Raw genomic sequence first — 16,311 nt, 5'->3', positions numbered from 1 at the left:
GCAATGTTTCGTATGAATGTGGTATTAACCGACGTTTTCCATAGTTGAAACTATATTTCTTTTCTTCAGATTCCGTGACAAGATGATGACCGTGGGTTCTGTAAATTTTGTGTGGCATCCTAATGGAATTTTTTTACTGGATTGATTGACGATCATTTGCTACAAACTATTGAAATTTAACATTTGTATTGCTGTATAATTGAGTGTGAATCCACGAATTTTGCATATATAACTGTTTGACTTCGTGTCAGGGTCGTAGATTTCTATAGCGTACTGTTTTTGGCCACCAGAAACGATTTTTTATGTATGCTTTGGGTCCAAATGATTTCAGTTCATTTGACTTTGAACCAAAAAACACTTCTGGTTCCATTGTGGTTTCTGATGGTCGCTGCGTATATATCAAGAAATCTGTATCGAAATATTGTAATTTATCTTACAGCAATTCTAAATATTGGTAGAGTTCCAGACGAGCTTGACACGTTGTAAATCCTCCAAGGACAATATTAAAATTGTGATTTTGTACTGGAACATCATCTTTATACTGCAATAAAGGTACAAGAACGTATCATTAACAGTTAAAATTCGGTTGACTTGTATATCTGGAGCAGTTAATTTCTGATACAGTTCTTTGGGGTCGTTAATGACGTTCGTATTGCTGAAATTGTCTCTTATGGTGAGTCGTCTCCAGAACGCATACAAAGAGAGTTTTGGAAGACTACGACGTGCTGTGGTGAATTTGTCATATTTGTTGCATATAAAGTTATGTGTTCACGCTGTTGTACCATTTGAATGTACTGCTGCTTGTCTTCTTCGGTGACACAATTGACCTGCCATGCAGAAGCTTCCAGCTTGGATTTCAAAAATGTTTTAATGTATATGCTGAATAATCCGCCGGTATTGCTTCCAGGATTATATACGGTGACGTCGTATTCCCAAATTTCGTAACTTTCAATTTCTTGATACAAAAGTTCAATGACTTTTTGAATTTCATAGGACTTCGATCACTGTCGGAATGTTTGGCACAAAAAGCACAAAGTGGAAACAACAACTTTTTATTTGAGCCAAATGGTAGTACTGGATTAAATACATTTCTGCTAGACAAAATCTTTACCCTCACTAAACCGTTGACAGCTTGAATGGCGGGCATTTCTACATCTCTCTGAAGATATATTCGTGGCTGCCCTATTGGATACCATCGACATTTATTGACATATAGATACAATGAAACAATATCCAAATATCGAATTTCTTCGACTTCATATTCCTTTCCGATGTGATATAATTTAATAGCATTAACATAAGCCGTCTCTTGGATTTAACGGTGTCTTATTAGTATAAGGATGTATGCTTAAAGACGAGGCCAATGCTGGATTGGATTTTAACGCATGACGAAATTCACATTTCATGTACTTTATATCCCATGGATCGTAATAATTTCATTTTACGCTGTGTTCTCTCTTATCGATAGTTCATAGTTTCTTCAGAGTTCTCATAAATGTGTTGATCACTGCCTGTAGGAACACAGAGAAGGCAGGCATGGAACCTACAACCTCGAAATTCATACACGTGTTCCTCTTGAATGTCGGGATGTTTATAGTTAACGTCCAGATGAAAACCAGCAACAAAAACATCTTTCCTCTTGGTGCATGTAGAATTTCATATCCCTCTTTTTCCTCTATGTAGGCAAGCAACTGCAAATCAATCTGTGACGGTATTTTCGTGCAGGACAAATGCTATTAGCATTGGGTTTTAAGAAATTTTGTCAAAATATTAAATTGCACGCACTCCAGGAAATATTGACGTCGGTTTCTTGTTCAAAAGTGGTCATGAAAGACATACAAGCCATTTGAAGTACGTTGTCTTCCTGAACACAATATTTCACCAATTCTTCTTGGAAAATAAAGTATGTTCGTTGTACCATAACATGAATTTCTCTCGTTCATCCACTATCATTTCCTCTGCACAATAATAATGGATTTCCGATAATTTTCCCAAATACGCTTGATATGCAGCAGTATTAAAAAGTGTAGAAAATACCCTTTGGTCGCTGGTAATTGAAATCCCTTGGATAATTGATTTAAAGCCATTGGCATGAAATTTAAGGAGTCAATAAACGATAAGTGATTCAGTTTCATGCTTAAAATATTTGCTCCGTTGAAGATCAAAGTAGGTTTCAACTCATGTTCTTCACTAAAGATTTAAGAATAAAATCACCCTTAGAATTATGTTCCAAAATACAATAAGTTATGTCTTGGTTATGTTATGATGTTATGTCTTGGTTGACGTAAATACGCAAAAATGGCATTGATCGAATCATCTTGAAAAATATGCTCCCGCTCTCTACAGATTTCACACGGATGTCTCCATCTTGAACACAATTGAACATACTTGTTGGGTCACCAGTAAATTGGGCTTATGAATGTACGTGTCTTCATCAAAAAGTATCCTCTGTGGCTTTAATATCATAAAAAGTATGATAGCCTTGTTGACATGTAAAACTAATGAACTGATGGATCTCCATATTTTAATTGAGTCGTATCAGGCTTCATGTAGCATTGGTGGTTAGATATAACGTGTTTACGACACACACTAAAAAAATCTGTAAAATCATGTTGTCTTTTACCTGTATGGACAAAGGAATAAATACGTGGTCATTTGGAACACTGTTTTACCACCTTGCATATTGATTTGCCTTTATGATGTGGTACAGTAACATGATTTCTATAGCATGTTTCACCATAAAATTCACGATTGCGTTCTGGACAGTGCTTATCCATATTGGTATTACTGCATGGTGGTTTCTGCAAACATTTCTCACACATCGCCGAACAGTTCTGGACGTGTGCTGTACGATGATCTTGTTATTTTGTGGCATGCAACACAATAGTACTTAGTAAGAAAAATGGACGATAATGACGTGATGATGACATAATGAGAATTGATGCACATTAAATTGATTGTAATTTTGTCTTCGCCATCAGGCACTTCATTCAGAATACCTTCTCCGGAGCAGCTAGCGTATACGGTAAGTTTACAATTAGTCTAGTAGTTTGCCATTGTCTTAATTCTTCCCGCATGATCTAAATTCCCTGAGGATCTGGACGAAAGTTTAAGTACGTCTGGAATAACAACACATTTGCTCTGGTCGTGATATTGACTATACAGTTTCTTATTTGTATCTTTATATTTCTTTAGGCCAACAGCAATATCAATCGCATACTCTAAATATTGTTTGTTGGTGTCCGTAGAACGCCTTTCTTGCACTTTACTAGCTCCTCGTTTGATAAAACATCTTGACGCACTAATCCAAATCCACGGGGCACATCCACATGATGAAAATTAATAACGAAAGGTTCGTTCATGAGAAAACTATCGTTACTTTGCAAAATACGATGGAAGGAAACTCATAAAGTTTCTAGTTACTGGTTGGAGCATTTATTTGAATTTCCAGCATTCGTTCTTCGAGATTCAAACACCGATATTGTGTATTAATTTCTCGCAAAACAATAAACCCTGAGGTAGGAGAAGATAAGGTAAAACATAAAGAATAGGCTAAGAAAACAAAAATCTAAAACGGCAGAGAAAAAAGCAAGAATTAAAATTGAATTAACAAATCAGAGATCGCTTACATGTATAACAGTATCAAAAAGACTTCACGAACAATCCTAAAAGAATTATCATATCTCAGATAGTCCTATTGTTAAAATTTTTGTTGTCGTCATACTGGAAATCAAACTAGGGACCAACATCAACATGTCACTGACCTACAATTCTGCAGTGATAAAAAGAATAAATGCAATTGCTTTTCTAACTGTGCAGAGAGGATCATTGTAGTAAGCATTTTTTTTCCTCACATTGTACTTTGAAACGTATAACGAACATGAAACGGAAAGAAAATCTGATGCTCTTGCTTTTTAGAGCTAATCTGTTAGACAAGGAATATTCGAATTTGATTCACGTCGAAAGATCAGATCCCACTTGAAACTTAAGGTCCACGTTTCGCTGTTAAAAGGCACGCTGTAGAGAAACAGATTCGTGCGTTGTTTTTAAAAATCTATAATTTTGTAATTTTAAATTACGTTAATGGTAACTTTCAGAAACTTAGCTAAGTGGTTAACGTTACGCACCTCTTTCCCGGGTTCAATAACCAGTATGCGTTCACATTCAACATTCAGCTGTATTCCAAGCCTCACTCCACAAGGGACGCTAAACCAAAATCAACAAATCATATCATTTCTCGTGCTTACGTCTAATGTTGTGGAATTCCTGATTCGATCCCCGGTCAAGTAAGTGAGGGTACTTCTACTAATTATTCCATTTGATCTCCCACAAACCAAATATTTCATGCTAAAACAAATCAGTAATAAGAATGTTATCCGCATGCGTAATACATTTCAAAAGCATTACATTGATATTAAGTAACGCGGTTGATAAAATCTTAATTAACTTACCTCAAATTCAATGACCGAAACTCGCTGAACTAGTTTTCACAATGGCACAAGAGGTATACCTGCTCAATTTCAAGATCTTCATGGAAGTAAGACTTGAAAAATTAAAAAACGATTTTTATTTAGGTCAGAAACGTGTTCAACTCTAAAGTGACATCACAATCAGGAATTCAAAAACAAGGAACTTAATAAATGACATCACGGAGAACCAATGAAAACACAGCTTTCATCATGTATCATGAGCCGAAACGTGATGTAACAAAAAATTGATTGGTTTTGATATTATTCACGTTTTCGACTTACACACCAATAGTTACGACATATTAGCCAATCACACACATCAATATACTTTAATTATTCATCTAGTACCGCGATTATGGTCATGACATCATACCGTTAACAAAACGTATGATTTCGTTAGTATATTACAACATTCAAATTAATACAAATAAAATTTGATTAATTTTCGTTAATCTTGATTGAAAAATTTAACACTCATCGATATGTTACATAAATATCGCATGAGCTTCAAAAGCCCATCGTTGCACTAACAGCTGAGAAAAAAATATGATGTAGTATTCTTCGTAAAAGCAGATGCTGCAATTTCACAATAACAAACTTGAATGCGTAACAACGAGCAGAAATGTGTTTTGTAACATAATCTGTTTATATCTGCTCGTCTTCATTTCATACGCAACACTGCTCGCAAAGAAAATTTAGACTTCTCAATGGGGCACCGTAGCTTAGCGTTTATTTCTGATGTGTGAGGTCTCTGCTTCAATCCACAACCATGTAAGTTTAAGATGTTTTCACATTTCACCATTTCTCATCATCGTTTCGCTTAGCTCGAGAGGGACATTAAACTCAGCACTTCCTGGAACTAGCACAAAACTGTTTATATTATACATGGAAAAATAGACGTATTCAAGGTGGCTTGTTTCAATTTGGTCGACATTACAGTTTTCTACATCTAACATGTCGTGCATCTTATTCACTGCTAGATTTCGTAAACAATTTCTAACTCACCACTACTGATGCTAATGATTTTATGCTTTATTCGTTTATGAAAATATGATGGTCACTAGAGCAAGATTAAATTCTCCGTAAACCGTGTGTGTGATGGCCCTGGCGTGGGATTAAGTTCTCCGTAAACTATGTGTATGTGTTTGTGATCGTGTGTGTGTTGTTATTTTTTTAATGTCTGCGAAAGTCAAAGTTTTTTTTAATACCGCCATTTACGGAACCCAGCACTGTATGCGGTTGGGGCTTGCTACCCACGTAAAAGAATGATAATTTCTGCCATGTTAAAACGTGAGTAGACTTTTTGCTATGTTACTTATTCTTGTGTAATTTCTGCTAATTTACATAAGAGTTAGGAAATGTCTGCTACATGCTTGTAGTCTAAAGTAATTTCTGCTATGTTAAATAGGCGGTTAGAAAATAAGACACACTCTGCAATGTTACGCAGTCTGCTATGTGTTCATAGTCATATGTAATATGTGCTATGTGAAATAGAAGTGGAAAAATATGCCATACCTTTTATCAGCCCTGCTATGTTACATAAGGGTTGGAAAATGAGCAATAGTTTTTTTTCTTAGCTCTGCTATGTTAAAATAAGGGTTGAAAAAGGGGATCTAATACACCCCTAAATGGGGTCTTAAAAGAGAACTAATTTTCCGGATGCTTGATTTTCCAAGGTTGGATGGTACGTGGGTCAAGGTGTATCGTGCGACACAGGAAAATTGAGTCCTTGCAATCGGAAGTCCTTGAAAAAAGGGCGATTTTTCAGCTACTGGGTGGCAGGTGCCGCCCATCTTCTGACGTTCATCAAATATTTTCAATAAGTGATATTATGTTATACGCATATTGCAGTACAATGACAAGGTCCTTGGTTTACAATCAACAGTAGACGCGGTCATAGTCCCATATACGGCAGCACAAATTAGATTATAATTGTGCCTGTCTTTAGATCAATGAAGAGAAAGGGTACTATATTTTTATACCCACCCAATAATTTACACAGATGATATTTTAGATGATTTAGGAAATGAAATGCTAGAATACAGGAAAGAGAGGTGATCAGAAGAATTACCCAATGTGTATTTTTAGATCCCAACAGGAACAAAGAGTATAGAGTTTTTGAAATAAATTATGAGTATTTGGAATACTGAAATTTTGATATGATAAAGACCTGGATAGTTGTTGAAAACCACGTATGTACTGAAGAGGAAGAATAATTTAGAACGCTAGAAGCCAAATCACAAATTAGAAAAAAATAACCGACGGAAAAAGCACAATATGTTAAGCATGTACTAAAAAAAGACGTAAACAATTTGAATTACTTGAAAATGACGTAGAATTACAAATTCGTATTGCACTCTGCCATATGGATACAGTTCGTCAAACAAAAGAAGATAAGTGTAATACAGATGCTTATAAATATATGATAAACGAGATAATTATTATACTCCTAAACAAGCGTAGGGCCTGGGAATATCCCTTTTCATGTATTGTTGGTGGACAAGTGGTTGTTTAAAATGTCCTTTTATAACACAATTTCCTTTTTGATTTTTCACGCATGACTATTATAGTATTTCGTTACATTTAATGGTACTATGGAAAGGGGCGAAGTCAATACAAGGAAAATTCAGCGAAAGGAATATTAGTTGAACAATTAACTCAAGAAAGACTTTTAAACTTGAAAGCGGACATCACTATTATTGAAGATCATACATGCGAAGTGAATAATAATATAGTTAAATTCTTTACAAAAGGTTCGCTTCATGTAAATCTTAGTGTAATATTTATTACACAAAACCTACCCCATCAGGAAGCCATCTGAACAAGGGATTACAGCTGTCGTGTTGGCAGGCCACCGTAGGAAACTGGCACCCGTACGCGGTGGAACGACGATCTACTTGTTCAAAATTGCCGACCTTTTTCCAGGGAGTCAAGCGGTCCAAAATCGTTAAAAAAAAGTGCCCCTTGCCGACCGTTGAAGACCGTCAGATTCTGCAAAACAGTAGGAAAGGCCTCTTTCCAACCCTCTGCCGACTACTTAGGCCGGCCTCTTCTCGAAGACGGAGCTTTACTGCACCTTTACGGATGTTTGGCGACTGCTCGGCGAGGCAACTTTCCGACGGCGGCGCCGGCGGATATAATGCTCATTTCCGGCTAATTGCCAACTGCTGGCAAGGGAACTTTCGGACGGCAGCGCCGGCGCGTTTAATGCTCCTTTCTTGCTTTACTGACTGCTCAGAAGGGCAACTATTCGACGGCGTATTTTATGCACATTTCCGGCTGTTTGCCGACTGCTGGAAAGGACCTCTTTACAACGTATGCTTCACGATTCTCCCACAGGCAGCATCCGAACTCTTGCCGCCGTCTAGAAGTGACCCTTTGTCAACTAGAAATCAACCCTTCAGGAAGGCAAAATTTTCCTCATATATTACATTATTCTTGCCTAAGTCGTCCTCCATGCTATTATTTCTCGACAAGGAGCACCCTTGCAAGTTCTAGATGTATAATACCTGCATTGTTTTGTGTTCCAGTTTAAAATTTGTTTCTTTTGGTTTTTTGCTGCACTCTCAGCCAAAAAGGAAGAAATTGGATGGGTCATGCAAGTACTATATACTTTCAGAACTACCAATTGTGCACTTCATGATAAATCATAGCACGGAAGAAGACTTAGGCTAAGCAACCGTAAAAGGTGGTAAGAGGTCGGATGACGCCTGTGGACAAATTGAGAAGCTGACATCGAAAAGAGATCTTTTCGAGCACTCGGCAAACAGCCGGTGAGGCGTATAAAATGCGCTGGCGCCGCCGCTGGAAAATAGTCTATCCGAGCAGTCGGCAAACAGCAGAAAAGGTGCGTAGCAATGCAATGAAAATCATTTCGGATTCCCACCAGCAATGTCGCACTCGGTACATACAGAGTACATTTCTACATTTCTCAGTACGATTTAAGTGCTATATAGAGGAAAAGTATCTGGAAATGACTTATGTATGCTTGAAAGCGACATAAAAATAAGAACTGAGCAGTTAATAATGCCCATTAAGAATAATTCAATTAACACGTCTGTGGGCCTAATGTCAAAAACTTAACTTAAAAATGTCAATAACAGTCGGTAAATTTTCCCCCTGAAAGCAAAATTTTCACTATCAGGACCACTAGGAACAACACTGTTCTATACATTCAAAATTTTCTAGTTGCATACGCTTTCTTCGGAGAAACAAAGCCGCAGCAATCCGTCGGAATACGGTCTTTTCAGGTAGTCGTTTTCCCATCAATTATTTGAATAAGGATTTTTAACGAAAATGATTTTCTAATTTTGTAAAAGTACAGGGGTCACACACAGGGTAAAAGTAGATTTGAAAAGGTAGGGAGAAACATGAAGTCCCAGGGCGCCCGTATTTATCTTTCCTCATTATAATTAAGTTAGTAAGTGAGGAGACTCTACGGAAGTTTCTTGGATATATGTCCCCTGCGTTCCCAATACATTTACCCCTGCTTACACCCATGCAAAGATCCTTTGTTTTAAAGGAATTCTTTAAGAGAATAAATGAAGAGAAGATCACAGGTTTTTCAGGGTTATGTTTGCACTAAATACACACCAAATGGTATTAACACAATACAATGCACATCGTATTAACTTATATACATTAGCCTATGTAATGAACCTTATCATTCGATAAAAATTATATGTAATATACCTTCGGATGTACTTGTAGCAGTACGCGCATAATTACGACAACGATGGGGAAAGTGGACACAGACTCGTGAATCAAGTGTTGTAAAAATTGAATTTAGTTGAAATGTTTCAAGTTATAGAAAATTAGAGTGAAATGTAAAACTGGGCAAATAAATGTGAATAACATTCTATTTATCGTATATTGCTATAAGTTTTCCGTAACAAATATATTCTAAAAGTAGAAGAAAAATAAAAATACCGGCTACTACATCCGAATTAATAATTTACTTGGTGTTATTGAAACGACTTCCTTCGCATTTTCGAGTATGTGTTACATTTGTAAGTTGCTTAATAGTATTTGTCATATTGAAGCTATTGAGTGGGAAATTAAAATTAAATTCGCTCAATTATAGTGATTACAATATATAGATATATTAATCCATTCGAGTGAGTTAGCAAACCAATTAATAGCCTTCAAAGTGGTTTCATATATATGTATTTTTGGATTGATAACCTTAAACGTAGTGCACAAGAAAAAAATCGTTATGGAAGCAATCATTTTTAGATGCACAAAGTTTGGTAAGTGTTCGATTTGTTATTCAATATGCTTAGTCTCATAATTTTCCCAGAAATAGATATTTTGATGTAAAACTATTTTTTTTCTTAATTCTACATTACATCCAATCAATTTAAACTCTTGGATTTTCATTTCTCAATGAAATGATTTGTATGTACTCAATCACTACATATCCAATAGCGATAGTCTTTGTGAGAATGATTTAACTTCACTCATACTACATAACAACGCTTAAAATTTCCAAGTTCATGATGAACTTTTCTCCTCAAAAAAGGTTTAGTAGTTGTCGGTAATGGTTTTCTACATACGTTGATGTTGAATTGTTTAACTTTCTTTTCAAACTTCCGATGTCCAAATTTTTGTACCTACACATTGTGAAAGTATCGGGAGAAAGAGTTAATACTCGGGGTGACTACTGAAAAAGCTACTGTGGCTCGGTACACACAACAGGCTACTGTTGCGAAACATTCATCCACGACAATTACTAGAAGAACGCCTGCAAGCAAAGTGACACCCGTAGTGCTAAGGGGAATCTATCGAGTGCTAAGAAAATCTCCCAACTCAACAGATGGAGTCCACAGATATGGTCCAAAATCTGATCCGCAGATTTCACTTGGCACACTGAAAAGTGAAGAAAGAGATGCAAGCGCCTCACGTTGAAGTGTCTGAAAGCCCGTGTAGATCATCTTCTATCTCGTCTCTTTGTCGAACGTAAGACGAAGAGCAGAAAAAGCTGTATGAAAGGTACCTGGAGGGTTACAACTGGAAAGTCATATATCCTTATCACTGCTGGTGGTCAGATTTGGGCGACCACATACCGTGATAAAGGATGTTATAAATTAGGGGTTCTGCATATACGTATGTGCATCCTCAATGAAGCCAAAAAAAAAACCTAAAAGAACGCAATGAAGCCAAAAGCAATGAAGCATCGTTTGAGCTGGTACGTTTGATTGGTTACTCCGACATGATTGTTGGCTCGAAACATTGCTATCTTAGTGATGCGGAGCAGGCAGAGTAGGTGTCGATAAACTGTAACGTATGGCTTAACGATTTTGCTGTATGGGCAGATAATCAACTTTATAACAACCTTGACTATGACATTGATGGGAAACGGCGCAGCAACTTTGTTTTTCAGTACGGGGAGTTTCCTCGAGGATTTAAGGTTGTTACGGGAATCTCAAAGGAATTAGGGTTTCCTGTCTTTGTGTTTCATGTCATTTGCTGTATTCTGCTTGAAAACTTTTTTAGTTTGACTTTTTTCTTACAAATTATATAAAATCAAAACTAAAATATCTTTGACTTTTATCTCCCACGTTTATGCTCGCTAGTCTAAAGGAGACGGCGAAAATGAGAAATGAATGAAACGATGGAATGAAGAAAGTATGAACAACCGGAAGAACACGAGGAAACCCACTCACATATTGTTTGTCCATAAGTTCAATTGGCAGGAGTAGGATTTGAACCCGGAATCCCATGCACCAGAGGCGAACGCTCTACAACTGAGCCACCGCGGTCCGCAAAACATCAAAATAAGACAGTCTGGTGCAGGTTTAGTTGTGGTGCAATACATTTTGTAAAATTTAGAGGAAAAATTCTAAACATTCCCTGGAAGGACATGTTTATAAGGAAGAAATTTCTACAGGTACAATGTAGTACAATTGTATCTTAGGTTTACTAGTGTTAGATCATTTAAAGTGCTTTACGACGAATAAAACAAATGAGTGCATATGAAAAATTGCTCTATTAGATGTTATTTTCCACGAGCTGCATATTTTGCACCGTGTACACCGGCATCATATTTCTGCATAGTGTGCAGAACCTGTATTTTGTTTACAAGTGGAGATTTAATAGTGTGAGACCATAACACGTGCTATTGAAGCTCGTATCATTCTAAAAAAAATCCTTCTGCTACCCCAACCTCTGCGCATAATTACTATCGCTGACGCGCGTTCTCCCTTCGGAGGAATCCCCGCGAAGCCCACAAGCTTTGTCCTGTAAAACTCGCTTAGATAGCATTCGTGCTATTTAGTCGCCACACAGCACAGATTGATTTGTGTCTTTTTGCGCTATTTTTATGCTACACATCTGGAAGCCGTATTTATACTCAAATCGTAAAAGAATTGTAATTCTCCAACAATTACTTCTACAGGTCTCCTTGAATTTTATTTATGCGAAGGAAAATATATTCCGCCCCATGGAAACCGTCTACGGGACATTAGAGAGGAAATTGTTGAAACAATTATAATTTTCAAACATTTTTGTTTAGCATTGCGCCACAAGTAAACCTGTACACAAGATTGTTTAATCACTACTTCATTTCTCCTGTATTTGTTTCAATTGGAAGTTTTCGCTCACATGTGAAACAAGTCCTGCAGTAGTGATTATCTAGTAGATCTTAGTAGGTTACTAAAGAGACACTAAATACTAGAGAATACTAAAGAAACACAAACCTTGTCATTCCACTAAGCATTATGAAAAATTGTCCATGTTTCTCTAAGGTAATTATCTTCGCTTTTTGTTATTTAGGTTTAAAACTTGTAAAGAAATCCGAACTTGCGTTCGTGCAGGATTACTTTCGGAGCACCACCCAGAATAATTGTTGGAAAATTATAATTATTTCATTAATTTCTTTCTTATCGGTTCTAAAATATTTCCACTGGGCGACATGAAAATATCACACCTACCATAGATAGAATTATTAACTGGTTCTACCAGCCTAATTGTCCTTTTACTGTTTTATCAGAGGAACAATTTGAAAATAAAAAAAATGTACCAAAACGTACTCCAATCGGTTATATTTGGTTCGATTAGATTAAGTTACGTTCGAATACTTTACATTAGGTAAAGAGCATAAAAACTAGAGTGCAAAAAACACTAATCTGTGCTAGTCGGGGCCGATCCAGGACGGACATCTGGGTGGCGGTAGATTGTAATACATCTTAGAGCTACTTTTGAGATCTCCAAACTGTGGAATGGATCTTATTTACATAGTAAAATAAGAAAGTTAGCTCTTTTGGGAGGGGGTGATTACCTCAATAGAACCTGGATCCACCCGTAATGCAAGTTGGACATTAAAAAAACTAATTCTATATAACTGAGTCAGAGCAGGGCAACCCTGATGGCTCGGGGGCAAGGTTCTCTGGATGGAGGTCAGTATATATAGATCCAGAACAATTTTCGACTATTTCAAAAAACCTAAAGCATTATAATACTTCTTCAAAGCAGAAGGGGGCAAACCCCCTTAACTCCCTGAGAAAAATAACATATTCTTCAAAAATATAACCCCCAAAAATAAAAATATTCATTAAAAAAGTGAACAAACAACAGTTAAAAATCACATTACAATGCCGTATATACCCTACTAAACACAATATTACGAACTCCCCTAACACACAATTATCCACGTAGAAACTCAAGACATACCCAACTCATTCACAAAATAGTGAGTGCTAATAACACAATGGATCATATCGAAGATCTAACATTTGTGAACTCTGGGAAAAATTTGGAGACTGATAGCAAATGCAACGAGTTCTTCCAAAATATAGGATTAATACCGAGTGAAGATCAAAGGTAAGCAAATACTTCTACGTATTCAAAATATATTAGAGCAGTAATCTAGAACTTTCCCGGTCTCGCGCGTTAGCGCGGGGGGTGTCAGGATGGAGCAGTGCGTCAGCGACACTAGCTATACGCATAAGACAGGGTAGTGAAAACATGTGTGCTTTGCTAACAACACATATTTCAGTATCAGTGGTTACGGTTTCATACTAGTATCGCTTCAGTTGTAAATATAAAATACAGTTTTAGCACACATTGCCGTTGAGTTAAAAGACATTACCTTAAAAACCAAGATTTGTAAACTTTTGCAATTTCAAGAGAAAAATCGTGTACTACAGATTCTTAATTGTTGCTCGTTCTTTTAAATTAAAAATTAAATGAAATCTTTAATGTTTTAGTCCCACGGTTACGCCGCTTAAGCTACAAAAGACGATGATGAGTAATGAATGAAATGGTGCAATGAAAAAAGTGGAAGGAAACGAGAGAACCCCGAAGAAACCCACGCACACGGTGTTTGTCCACTACAAAGTTTTCTTGGTAGAGGCTGGGATTAAACCCGGGACACCAAGCACCAGAGGTAAACGCTCTACCAATGAGCCAAAGCAGCCCCTACCATTGTAATCGAGTATTTGATATAGTTTACGGGGTCTGTGAAGGTAAGCAGAAAGGTAACAAATAGAATCGAAGTTGACAAAAAAGTTGGGCTAGGTAGTACCATTTAAATCACTTTCTTTGATGTCCCTCCCCGCAAATTTTCACGCAGAGACGCCAGTGTGTGGGAGCATACTATAACCGAATCTTTTTTATTCGCAGCAAGATTAACATATGTAACACAACATATACAATTTATTACAATTTGAAGTGTATATGCATAATATTACATTAACTCACCATTTGTATAGAGCTGTTCAACTTTGTACTAATACCACAATACACGGAATGCTATTATTCGGTTAATATTTAGCTTATTAGTCCTCTTCCCCACCAGAGGCACTTACACATAACTTAGTAAAGTTGCCAATGAATGAAGTCTTTTATTCACTGAAGCAGTTCCAATGTTGCCACAGTAATAGCTCTGGAGTGGGCTTAAAAATAGTACCAAATATAAACAAAAAGGGCTGAGTTCATTTTTTGTCAAAACGTATTTTTTTTCTCACGTATGATCATCCCTGATCTAGCTTTATGCCTATACATAAAGTTTGTAACAACGCGTCGATATAGATCTCTAAAACGCAGATATGATCGGGTATTTTCATATACGGCAATATGACGTCACAAGTAAACAACTTAGCCCGGTAAGCCGGCAACTGCGTCAGTGTACTTTTTGTGCTATAGCGTGCCGTTCGGAAGGATATATATATATATATATATATATATATATATATATATATATATATATATATATATATATATATACATTGTGTGTATAAAATTGAAGGAAAAGTAAGAAAATGATCAAAATCAAGAAAAACTAGGGTCCACCTTTAAAAACTTTATTACACTTCGTGCCAACCCTAGTGGAGCTTGGCGGTTGGTCAATCGACCTCAGTCATATGTACGGGGACGCCTTCGTATATTCTCGCCCAGGCGCTGATTTTCCACGGTACGGCACTAGTGCTACTATTGTTTTGATATTACATAATCTTTTCAACGACACATAATTTAAAGACTTACTTGAGCATGTCTTGTTTTCTTCAGAATACACAACACTTGATTCAACGTGTGTGTACAAAAACGAATTTCAAGCTAAAATTTCCATCACACTGCTTCTTTCTTGTCTTTTTTTCAGCGGGGCGTGGATGCACCCATCTAGCGTCATTTGTTTCCGCTGTAGTTCGAATTACGAAATTTCCGCATAAAGGTGTAGCGTTACAGGGTGTAACGTCACAGAATGATCACGAACATTTCTGAAGATTCCAACACACTATGAGTAACGTGAACTTTAAAAATGTCACAAGATTTGTTAAATTTTGCTGAATTGGGTAGAACGTTTTCACAAGAATGGCTGAAAATGCCAGCGTGGTACGAACGGGCCGAAGAATGAAAAAAAGGACTGAATCTGGTACAATTGTACCAAGTGTGGTGATACAGAGCAGTTCATCCACACTGCACCACCATGTGACAATTGAAGAATGCGAACCCAACATACAGGCCGCGCCACCAGAGTAGGATTTCTTCAATTAGGCTTTTCAACGGCAAAGGCGGCTCGGTGTCTATCCAAGCATCTTTGCCGTGGTCGACCCGTTCGATGTTTGCCGTCTTCTTCCAAAATGTTTGTCAAGGATCCTCTCGTGCTTGTAATTTTAAGTATTTACTTCTCATATATCCTTTACGTGCAGTCATTGTACTCCATTTCTTTTCGTAGATTTACTTTTTTTACGGTCGACACGCAGTGAACGTTTTGACGAGCTTACAACCATCATTTGGCACGGTCGATCCGTCCGCGGTATGCCGAATTTCTGAATACTCTGTTTTCAAAAGACATATTTAATGGAATTAGTGTCCAATCACAAGAAAAACCTTCGGAGTGTTACAGTCTTTACTTCATCATTTAAGAGAATACAGGTTCTATTCATTTTCCAAAATTCGACTCATTATTCCGAATATTGAAACTTTCGCCGAAGTCCTCTTTCAAGAAATTGCCAGCAGTCTCTCTTTGCAGTCGTGGTCAGACCTTCTGCCCACTGTTTTGAGAAAGCTTTATACGAGAAATACAAACCCTAATTCGTATTTTAAACCAACTAATTACCATCTAACTCTCTTCTTTTGGTGAACAAATCTTTTTTTTTGCTCGTCGCGGTCGAAAATCGCGTGGAAAGACGCGTGTCTCCTGCGCCGGCAATCTCACCGCGGCATCTGGTAGGCATGGACAAATTGTCCGACAAATGTCCTGATGGGGTAGTTCGTCAGGGGTATGGAAGTTGAGATATGAGTGTGAATTATTTTTGTATTATATTATTTAAATTCCAAAACATATATCACTAATTGAACATTGGAGTTATATGGCAACTTCTGAGAATCCAACACTTCTCTA

Source organism: Thermobia domestica, chromosome 4 (assembly GCF_964235325.1).
Source record: "Thermobia domestica chromosome 4, izTheDome1.hap1.1, whole genome shotgun sequence".
In the NCBI taxonomy this organism is placed as follows: domain Eukaryota; kingdom Metazoa; phylum Arthropoda; class Insecta; order Zygentoma; family Lepismatidae; genus Thermobia; species Thermobia domestica.
The sequence above is the reverse complement of the archived record's forward strand: the minus strand, read 5'-3'. Positions refer to the sequence as shown.